This window comes from Melospiza georgiana, chromosome 1 (genome assembly GCF_028018845.1).
Source record: "Melospiza georgiana isolate bMelGeo1 chromosome 1, bMelGeo1.pri, whole genome shotgun sequence".
Classification (NCBI taxonomy): domain Eukaryota; kingdom Metazoa; phylum Chordata; class Aves; order Passeriformes; family Passerellidae; genus Melospiza; species Melospiza georgiana.
The window spans coordinates 96,928,789-96,939,614 of record NC_080430.1 but is presented as its reverse complement, the minus strand read 5'-3'; the positions used below and the strand labels follow the sequence as shown (position 1 = coordinate 96,939,614).

The 10,826-nt window shown below is 46.2% G+C and overlaps 1 protein-coding gene across 1 annotated transcript in view; it reads left to right on the top strand.

The window, feature by feature from the left end:
• The first annotated feature begins 2,895 nt into the window (after nucleotides 1-2,895).
• ZNF407 (zinc finger protein 407) overlaps nucleotides 2,896-10,826 on the top strand; it is a 332,666-nt gene continuing 324,735 nt past the window's right edge. Inside the window, exon 1 of the mRNA XM_058028941.1 lies at nucleotides 2,896-2,980. The gene's annotated coding sequence lies outside the window, so the exon portion shown is untranslated. The remainder of the gene's footprint in view (nucleotides 2,981-10,826) is intronic.

Below are 10,826 nucleotides of genomic sequence, written 5' to 3'. Positions count from 1 at the left end.
TTTTGGAGGGCGCAGCCTCCTATTATTCCAAATTCCCGGCCGGATGTTGCCCAAATTCCTTTCCCCACTGGCTGAGGCACTAGGAAGGTACAGCCTGCCCGAACGGCCTATCACATATTCCCCCCTTAAAGCTCAGGAACTCAGGCTTGTGCAGACTCTTGTCTGTTTCAGGAGCAGTACTGCCTGGGCTCTGCAACAAACCCGCTGCCCCAGGTTAGCAGAGACATTAAAACCCATTTCAAAGACGTTAACAATCACCCCAGCACTGCCAAGTCCACCACTAAACCCTAAGTCCTTAAGTGCCACATTTACACATCCTTTAAATGCCTCCAAGGATGCCCACCCAACCAAATTCCATCAGTTTGAACAGCATGCAGCAGCAGGTCAAACTGGAATATTGCAGTTCGCTTCCTCAACCACACATCTGGACAAAAAAAATGGACAAAATAATTTGCATTAAAAAAGGGACGGTATATATATAGGTGTATATATAGGTATAGGTATTGAGACTAAAAAGGTTCTTGTGTTTACATCCTAATTATTCTGTTTCATGTTTTCTTAGGGATTGGAACTGCAGACTAAGGTATATGCAACTTTTCTTAAAAAATTTGCTACTCAGTGAAAAACCAGTGGTGGTTAAGGAACCCTTATGGGTTGATGCTGATAACTTGATATCCTACAGACACCACCATGTCCTTTGGAGGGCCTGCCAGCGACATTCTACCTATGAAATCTTCACTGAGTCATGGGGTTATTTCTTCTGAACAAATCTGGTGGGAAATCCCCTGATTCAGAGTTGGTAAGTAGTATTATGGTGACTGCCTTTATCCTGCTGAATGCCTGACTTCTGGTAGTAGTAGTTACAAAGATCTGTGTGTGTTCTGTACAGGAGCAAACACAGAATATTGAGTAGGAAAGGCAGGGAGAGTTTTAAGTTACACAGCTAAGTAAAGTGCTGGAACTACTCTTGGAATAAGTGACAATTCTAGCAAAATCAGTATTTTGATGTGGTGGAAATACAGCAGCTGCAGAATCATTCCCACTGTCATATTCTGTTAGAAAATAAAATAGTCTATATTTACAATCCATTGATAAACTAATCTATTAACAAATTAAATTCTTGTTAATTACTCATTGACTTATTCAGCTTGCATTCTAATAAATCTTTATTAGTGGAACTACTTCAGAACACAGAACAACCTTTCAGCACAACTTTAGAATTCTGTATACACCTAAGCCAGAACATTGAATGTACGGATGTAAACATTTAATAAGTACAGTTTATAACTGAAAAATAAAACTAATTGTTTTTGGTACAGGTATGATTTCTTTCTTAGATTAACAGCGACTCTGCTTTAGTTGCTACTTGTCCCATACCAATGGCTCCCTCTTCAGGCCATTCCTAAAATATGCTGCCTCTCTTCATTTTGTTAGAAATGTTTCAACTTGTTAAGACTCCAGCTAGCAGGGTCGTGTCTTCTTCTCCGGTGTATTTCCTCTCAGTAAACAAATGATGAAATAACTGAGGGACCGGGCAGGTTCACTTGCTGTTACTTGATAGCCAAATCTACGAATCTTTAAAGCCATATGAAAGGAATTTGTAAACTGCAAAGAAACAGGACAAGGAGATAGCCCTCTCTCACCAATGTCCAACGTGGTACTTTGCTGTTTTAAATTTTGTTCATTCATTTCAGATCTTTCCCAAGACACTGGTAAAGTATCTTGCTTCAATGAAGGCCCCACGCCACAGCAACTCCTGTTTTTAACCCATTCTTACAGTCTTTACAACCCACAAGAGAATTGGCATTGCTGTGCCATAAATTTGGCAGATTAGCCAGTGGCTAACTGGCTGAATAGCACTGTGAATTGTCACTTCTAGTCGATTAGCTGGTGCACACTGTGTCAACTGCAAACCTATTCCCGAAGAGGTGCTCTCTCCTTGTGCCTCTGTGCCATGCCCTTGAAGAATGCTAAAAGCTGTTTAACTAAGATATGGCCTACTAAAAAGTATTGTGTCATCAGGAGATAAATGGGAAACCTGCATTTTAAAAATCAAGACACTATGAAAAGCACTTGCATTTCACCACAGGCACCTGAGGATTCTTTACACTTTGCTTCTTTGCTTTGATATTATACTTTATCATGTGACTTGGCTTAAAAAGAGGGAAAGAACACTTAGGGTTTCATCATCACGGTCTCTTCACGAATTTATAAAATGCGACATACTTTACAAACTGCCTCCCTTTTGCCTTTTTCAACTGTTTCTCCCTTGAACTGCACTCCCTGGAAGGGATTTTAATATAGCTTGGACCGTCGACGCCTTTCGACTGATAACCCTAGTGAACGGCTGCGGGCTGTGTGTCAAGGACTTGTTTCCCTCTCCTCCTGCAGAACAGGTTTCCCAAGGGCCAGATCCGATGCGGGGTGAGAATGTGAAGCACAGCTTTATGCACAGCCCTGTGCGGCCCAAGGTTACCCCGGCGCAACCCAGCGCGGGGGCTCCCCCAGGGCCAGGGGGCACCGGCAGGCCGGGCTGCGCCACGCACCAAGGAACGGGCAGCTGCGGGAAGCCCCAAACCCGCACCCGCTGGCTCCTGCCAGCGCCGTCTGCTCTCGTCCCGGCACGCCCACTCCGGGAAACTCTCGGGGCTCCGTATTCCTTTAGGGACCGTCCCTTCCCGGGATATGGGGGGGGGCGACATCAGCAGTCGGGAGCCAGAGGCGCTGTCACGGCAGGGCAAGATGGCGCCGGAGCGTGCGCGCGCGGCCATGCCCGTTGAGCGCGCGGCCCCTCACGCCCGCGGCGGCACGAGCGGCGCCGCCGCACCGGCTCCCCCGCCCCGCCGGCGCCGCCGCGTCACGTGAGCGCGCCTCGCCCCCGCCCCCCCGCGCGCCGGGCGTGACGCAGCGCGGCGGATCTACGGCGCGCCACTGGTGACACGGCTCAGCACAAGCGGAGGCGCTCGGCTCCCCCCGCGCGGTAAGCGCTGCCCGCCGCGGCGCGGCCGGCCCGTCCCGCCGCCCAGCGGCGCGGGGCGAGCCGCTGCCTCGGCCCTCGCGAGGGGGGCTCACGGGGTCGCCGCGTCGCCGTCTCCCCTCGGGCTTTTTGGGCCTCTGCGCTGCCGTCGTTTTTTTTTTTTTTTTTTCGGGTGGGCAGGCGAGCGGGTTGTGGCGCACCATCCGAGCCAATCCCGTGCCTGCTTCCTCCCAAGCTGCTTGCCGATTGGCCGGGGCGCTGAGGGCGGGAAGAGCGCCTCTGGCGCTCGTTGGCTGCCGCAGCCGGCCCCGGGGCCCTGGGGGTCGTCCCTTCCGCTGTGCCGCAGGCGGGCGGTGGCGGTGACAGGAGAGGGAGAGAGCACGGGCGAGGGCAGTGGGGACGGCGGGAGGCACAGAGAGAGAAACGGGCAGGGCGGGACCCGCGCGAGCGGCGCGGTTCCGGCTGGCGCGTGCTCCGGACTCCTCCCCTGTTCCTGTGTCCCCCCCCCCCCCCCCCCCCCCCACTCCGCCCAGCTCCCGGGGCCGGTGCGCACGCGCGGGGCCCGGCCGGGCGCGGCTGCGGCCTGAGGGCACGGCGGGGCACGGCGGGGCACGGCGACGGCGGTGGGTGCCGGGCCCGTGGAGCCGCCGCCCCGCAGGGACGGCCCCGGGCGGCGCCCCCGACCCGCCGAGCCGGGAGTGATGGCGCGGTGGCGGCTGCGCAGGCGCGGCGGGGCGGGGTCGGTCCGGGGAGGGCGCTCGGGAGTGGCGGCGTGCGGGGTTTGGCGATGCCCGGTATGGTTTCAGCCGCCCGAACCTCCCGTTTCTTACTTCCCCCTCCTTTCCCGAAGGTTGCTGTAGAATGAGCTTTGGGAAGTGCAGCGGTTGACGGTGAGGGACGGGCACAGGTGACTGTAGGAGCTCTGTACGTGGCTCTTGTAAGGGATAAAGGAAGGGTTGTTGCTACTTTCCCTTTATTCTGCTTCAGTCACCAGGCAGAGCAGTCACTGAATTACAGAAGTAGGATAGAAAGGACCTCTGATTCAGCGAACGCCATTTCGTGTGCCACATCCAGTCTTTCATTAAACACCTTCAGGGACAGTGACTCCATCACCTCTCTGAGCAGTCCATTCCAAAGTCTAATCACACTTTGATGCCCAGCCTAAACTTCCCCTGGTGCAGCTTAAGGTTTTTATACTCTCAAGCTGTTGCCTGGGAGAAGATGCTGACCCACACCTGGCCTCCCCCTACTATAAGGCGGTTGTAGAGAATGATAAGATCTCCCTTGAGCCTCCTCCAGGCTGAACAATCCCACCTCCCTCAGCTATTCCTCACAGGAATACTGCCCTCCTCTGGAGGTCGGGCTCTTGAATCATGAGCGCCTCCTGTGCTCTCACAGTCTTCTGATTTTCAACGTGGCTTTGATCTAAGGAGTCAGAGTAGACCCCTAGGGAACCTGTCAGATGGTGGCAGGGAAAGCAAGTTCCCATAAACAACACAGAAATGTTGATACACTTCTGAGGGTGTGTGTCTGTCTTCAGAAGGAAAGGTCATTAAACCAGAACTGCTGGGTGGGCTTTGAGGGATAGGTTATTATCTGTATGTCCTTTATATAGAGGACATTGTTTAGTGTGAGGGTGGAAAGGCACTGGCACAGGTTGCCCAAAGAGGCTGTGTGTGCCCCATCCCTGGAACTGTTCCAAGACCTGGTTGGATATGAGACTGAGCAGCTCCTCTTGCAGAACGTGTTGGCACTAGGTGATCTTTGAAGTCCCTTCCAACCCAAGCTTTTCTATGAGTCTGTGTCCTGTCCTGTTTGCTTTGAGCTGCGAAAGGTTTCCTGTTGCTCCTTCAACTAACTGTTGTGGCCTGTGGACCATAATGTTAATATTAAATGTAATGTTAGTTAGGGGAAGGAAAAAACATTTGTGATCTGAATGCTGTAGCTAGTAGTGATCTTAGAGTTTATAAAGTTAAAGGTTTTGTTTCTGTTTTCCTGTGTCCTCTTTGCTCCTTTGTGTAGTTGTTCAGATGCAGACTCACAAGACTTTGGCTTTGTCACGTGCTCGTGCTCATCTGTACGATACTAAGGATGGTGGTACCACCTAGGGAGTGGTAAATAATGGGAATCCCAAAGGGCAGGGGTAAGAGTGGCAGTGGTGGATTTTCTGGTGGTGAGAAACCACAGCAGACTAACATACAATTTAAACACTGGATGCAATTCCCTGTGATTCTCACCTTAATACCCCAAAGGCGTGGCATGTGAAGACTGTAAATTTTCCATTCCTGTATCAGAGCATGAGTGATCAAGATGTTTGTATGAGGCTGGAGCTTTGGATGTTGGGATCTATATTTTTCCCAGGTCACACCTCTTCATGAAAGATGAAGACAATTACAGGCTTCAGTTGGGTCTCTCTTGCAATCTTCTACACTATTCACAGCAAGTTACATTCATCATGGAAGTAACATTGCAGTCATTCCGTCCTTATTTCATAAATTATCTCAGCATGGACATATAATCAGATTGTAGCTTTTATATATAAAATATGGAGCCTGGCAGTAATTGTATAATCCATACATTTTAGAAAAAGTTAAATGCACTGATGTGACAGGATGATGATGGACTGTGACTTTTTCAGTATGTTCAAACATGTCAGTTTTATTAGCATTTTGGGAAATATAATTCAAATGACTTGAGTTAAATCCTTTACTATCATTCTTCTGTAGGAACTACTGTATAGTAACAGCATCAGAGATTTCTAATTTATTTGCATGAGAGTTTTCTTTGTTAGAAATGCTTTTAAAACTTAACCTGTGTTGTCTCTATAGAAACACATTACTTGGAGATAAAATGTGTGTGAAGGAGATGTCAGTCACAGTATTTCACTAAACCCCACCTTTTGTAGTGAAGAACAGCATTTTCTTGTTAATGTGCACAACATTAGAATGAGATGGCTTTGCTTTGCCTATTTCTTTTTCCAATTTCTTGAATGTGTACAGTGTTGAGGTTTTGTGCATGAGATGGAACTTACAGACACACTGGCACATGAAATGTGGTTGAACTGGAATTGTTTGGTGGCTCCTATGTTAGAATTTCCTAATGTGATTTAGAATTTAAATATTCTCTTCCTCAGCAAAACAGAAAGGTTTCATTGGATGGATGATCCCACTAGTCAAATAAAAACACTGGTTTCAGATACACTTGGTCTAGTCATTCATTGAAATTAATGCCTTGGTATTATGGTGCATGTTAAAGGTACTAAAAAGTTGACCTTTTAGATTGAAATCTGGAGCATAACTTACTCTTTTGAAAGCTTGGGAAGAAAGACAAGATGATGTGATCTGTGGCTGTGTTTCCTTCAGCTGTTCTCAGATCCAGACATGCAGTGGAGTGGTCTCTCCTGTGCTCTGTTGTGTGAGCTGTAGGAGGGTTGGGGCGTAGGATGGTTGGGACGGACGGAGACGAGAGATCTCTGCAGCCAGGTCGTGGAACTTGTGGTTTATTGCAAAGGGCCTGGGTACAGGGAGCTGCTTGGAGCTGCCAGCCACAGCTCGGAGCGGCCCGAGAGAAGAGAGGGGTGGAGAGGATGAGGAGGATAAGAGAGCAAGAGGGTAAGAGCATAAGGGAGTAGAAAAGGTCAAGGAGGGAGTCAAAAGGGTAAGAGAGCAAAGGCGTAAGAGAGTGAGGTTCTCATTACAATACAATAAATCTTCTGTGTTGAATATTTGAATTCTCACTAACGAATCTAGTACAATATACAAATCCTATAGTATTTACATACAGCCTATAAGAATCATTACATTACCATACTGTGTTACATTTTAAACCCTAAAAACTACTTTTTGGACCCCTTCTGCCAAGCTAGTAGGGCCTGCTCTGACCCTTGGACCTGTCTGCAAGAAGAGGGTATTGATTCTTCAAAAGGGGATTACCTTCAGTCGGCCACACCATTGTCTTCCAGTTGCTCAGTAACTAAGGTATCTCAAAGCTTGCTTTCATTTCAGTCTTGTTTATAGTTTCTATATTCTCAAAATCTTTTGCCAGGCAATCATATTTATAAGGCTTTCCTGTTTCATCTTCCCCAACATGAGGAGTCAAGTGGAAGTGGTGCTTTCACTTTGACAGATTGTCAGCAGCTGCCCAGCTCAGCATTTGTGGTTATTTTTCTACCCCAGGAAGATCTTGCTTTGTGTTGGCCTTGCCACCTTGGGATAGCAGAGCCACCCAGCGCTGCCACCGCTGCCCAAGGTGCAGCCACATCACTGCAGCCTTGGCCAGCAGCAGCCCAGGCACGGAGGCACTGCTCCTGCTGTGCACCAGGAGTGGACGGAGCAGAAGCAATGACAGCAGTTCTTGGTGGACACAAAGGCATGAAGGAAATGAGCACTGTGCCTCACCAGTGATCACAGAATCAACTAGAGTTCTTTCTCAAAAGACGTTTGGGATCAAGTCCAGTCTCTGACCCAGCACCACGTCAGTTAGACCATGGCACTAAGTGCTGAGCTCTGTCTTTCCTTAAACACCTCCAGGGACAGTGACTCCATCACCTCCCTGAGCAGTGCATTCCAAGAGCTAATCACAAAACTCTTCCTCATGTGCCCTGAACTCCCCCTGGTGCAGCTTAAGACTTGTGTTCTCGTGTCCTGGCACTGGTGGCCTGGGAGAAGAGGCCAACTTCTCTCAGGCAAGTATGTTTAGTAGTAACAAGCATAGGGTTGTCAACATGGTTGTCTTGGAGAGAATGTGTTAGGAGTAGGGTTGCATGGGACCTGGCACTGCAAACTGCTTAAATCTTGCCTGACCCGTGGTGTCAAAGTTCATGCAAAATCTCTCCAGTAACATCAGAGTGATTGTATCTTTGGTCTGTTTGCTTTTGCAGTGGACATTCTTACATGGTTACACAAACGTGTATGAAAATTTAAATATGCCTATATATCTAAACTGTAACTTCTAAATTTTTTGGTCATTATGGGCTATGTAAACATATAAACGGAGATTGTTTGTTAGCATGTGTGTATAAAACTAGTGAAGAAGCAAAAAATGTTAAAAAATGTTCCTGTAATTTCCAATTTCTCGCCTGCAGAAGTTCTAAAGGTAACTCTTTGCTTTGCAGAAAGGAGTTGTATGTTTAAAACAGGAATCATACATGCTTTCCTGCTCTGCAGTTGTGGATGCCATTAGTCCTGTTTCTGCCATCTGCCAGAGAAGAGTCAGTATTTACAGGACAGTCTGTAGCCTATTGTAGGTATTTATGTTAAATGTATGTGAAAGTTTTCATATTTTACTTAATCTCAGTTCTTCAACATGAGAAGACAAAAGAAAGTTGTATCCCAAACTTATGTCAGCAGTCTACAGCTTAATAGCAGAAAGAAGCCTAGCTACCTTTTTCCTCAGTAAGGAAAAGAAAATTGCAGTACCTACTACCCAATTCACACACATCCTTACAAAGAAGGAAATTACCTAAGTGCCTTTTAGAAACAGGCACTAATGGTGTTCCAAAAGTAGAATGCTTGTTTGCATGATTGTAACTGCTTTCCAGTCCTCTGTTAGCAGAGCTGTTGATTGCTAAATATTTTTTGTTTTGTTTTGTTTTGTTTGCTTGCTCTACACTAGGCTGACCTTTCTTCTCTGTAGTGTGGCCTACTACTGAACTACTGTCTGTATGGGTTTTGTTTAAGGGGGCTGTGAGACTATGAGCGTTTTAGGCTTTTTGATCCTTAGTGGTGCAGGCATAAATTTTAATTGCCTCTGCCTTTCTGAGTCCAGACATACAAGTTGGTATGTGTGTGTGATGTATGCAGTGGCCCAGGGGGAGGTGTACAGGATCAGTGTATAGATCTGAATGTGTACATCTCTATAGGTTATATTTTGCTACAAGTGCATATATAGATGTTTTTCTAGCTGTTATTTATTTCTCTCACTGTAGTTATAAAGTTTCTTGCTGTTCTTAGCCCCATCTTTGCAATTTCAAAAGTTCTTCTCAAAAATATAGGTAACATGGCATAAAAAATACATATAAATATTAAAATCCACTGGAATTACAAGGGGCAACAAAACTTACTGGAATGGTAACACTAAGTAATCATTTCACATGGAAATCATCATTTCACGTGATTTTTTTTTTATGGAATCCATACAGTTACCTGGTGATATAAGCTTTTCTGTAGGAAACACTCCAGCAAGAAGTTTGAGAACATTCCAGAGGAGTTAGTGGAGGTCCTGACAGGAGAAAGACAGACTGTTGTGTTGCCATTTGGATGGCCTCAAGAGCTTTGGTATGGCTTTATATATGTGAGCTCTCTCTTTAGTCAGGTTTTCAAGCTTGGGCTCACTCTGGAAGAGGCTGTGACCTTCACCTGTTTCCATTCAATGGGTTGGATTGGATTTATTTAAACGTTTGCTGTAGACATTTGCTGTGAACATGAGACTGTCCATGCAGAGTTGGCTTTGGCACTCCTAATCAAGAGGAGACTTACTTTATCTGCCCTGATGGTGTCTAGCATGTTGGCACCCCCCTCTTCTGTGCTGGAGGGAGAAGCAGGGACAGGGATGACCTTTCCATCTTGGTTCACATGTGGAGGGATCAGACTTGCTGCTCTTGTAGTGCCTGTAGGGTTGGTGCCTCTGGAAAGCCCTGTGCTGGCTGCGTGTGCTGCAGCCGAGTCTCATCCTGCTGTGTGCCCAGAGCTCACTGGGTGTGCCAGGGTTTCCTGCTCAATGTTCTGCAGCCCTGCACGACTCTGTGTGACTGACAAATGTCAGGTTTCCCGGTTTCCATGCTTCTGAGGAGTTCCTGGGATAGCCAGCATCTATGCACATCTTTCTGCACAGTAGCCACGGCATAGGAATATGGCAAAGGAATATGGCAGTTCTGCATTTTGCAATGACACGTGGTCTTTTAACATGGAGAAAGAAATTCCAGTTGCATGCTTGTCTTCCACTGAATATTTAAGTGACATTGAATATTTAAGTTGGATTGTTCCAAGTCCTTGAGAAAAGGATAGCAAACTCCATATCTTCAGTGAAGGCAAAATGTTGCATTTTCCTGGTTCCTTGGTGTGTAACATGCTTTCTGCAGGGATGTATTGACATTGAATTTGGGACACTGAATACACTGTCAGGTCAGCAGTGATCCTTGTGTTTTGTTTATTTGTTTGATTTGTTGCTTTTGTCGTCTTCTTTTAATTTTCAATGCCTGTGAAGTAAAGGCTGTTTCTTTCCATGCTTCCCATGTGAGGCAAACTGAGGTTTACCTTTTACCTTAATCTTTAAAGGGAAGATTATTCTTGGGTTTTGTCATATAAATTGCTAATAGGATATACATTTCTGAAAAGTCAGAATGGATAAATATAAAATCTAACAGCATTGATAAACTGCAGCTTGTTTGTTTGCTTTGGCATCTCCAGAATAAAGTGCAATGAATACCAAAAATTACTAGTTCAGCATGTGTGTTCTTTACTGGGCAAAGCCTGGCTGTTACAAGACAGAGCTATTTTTTTTTTTTTTATTTGAGCCAGTGGTAGCACAACATGTAAGTTCAAAGATACAGTACATAAAGATGTTTTCTGGATGTTGTCTTCAGAATCTGCCAACTTAGTTTCTGTTGTTCTGAGTCTTATTGGTACAACAATGGACTGATTTGAATTGCATTTGTTTTGTTTTCCCTGCCTGTTGTTCGCATTTTCATTTTAAATTATTTACAAGTCTGAAGCTTGAAGATGAGAGCCTAATGAATGCTTTTAAAAATAAAACCATCTTCTTTAAGCATGTTATGCTTCATGTTTTGAATTTATAACCCAAGCCTTAATGAATAGTTTCCTAGTTGCTCTCATCTTAGAATTTATGAGCT